The following is a 597-nucleotide window of genomic DNA, read 5'->3' on the forward strand; positions in this document are numbered from 1 at the left end:
AACCATCACAGAGGGCAATGAAATTCTGTAAGTGGGTCCAGGGAAGGCAGGTGAGGTCCTTCCTCACCATTGATAAAATGGACATGAAAACATGCTGTGTTGAGAAGTCATGGTTCATCCACAGTTTCCTAACAAAAAATGTTCAAGGCACATTGTCTGAATATGTATTTAAGGTGAATAATAAAAGAAAAATTAAAGTTAATAATATTATATTATTTTTCCAGAGGACCTGTGCTAGTTCCAGGCCTGCCACTTAATAGCAGGTGACCTTGGACCATCCACTTTAACCTCCAAGCCTCCATTTTCCCCCTGAAACAACTTCCTACCCACCTCTCAGAGTTCAAATGTAGTGATGGTTTTCATCATGGTACTGTGTAAAATGAAGGGGCCCTGGTAGCACAGTGGTGAAGTGCTCATTTACTAATAAGGCAGGTAGTTCAAACCCACCAACTGCTCCATGGGGGAAAGATGTGGCCATCTACTTCCATAAAGATTTTCAGCATTGGAAACCTTATGGGGTAGTTCTCTATCCTAAAGGGTTGCTATGAGTTGAAATTGATTCGATGGTAGTTGGTTTCGGTTTTTTTTTTTTTTTTT

Source organism: Orycteropus afer, unplaced genomic scaffold (assembly GCF_000298275.1).
Source record: "Orycteropus afer afer isolate SDZICR_OR568_19922 unplaced genomic scaffold, OryAfe1.0 scaffold00089, whole genome shotgun sequence".
NCBI lineage: Eukaryota > Metazoa > Chordata > Mammalia > Tubulidentata > Orycteropodidae > Orycteropus > Orycteropus afer.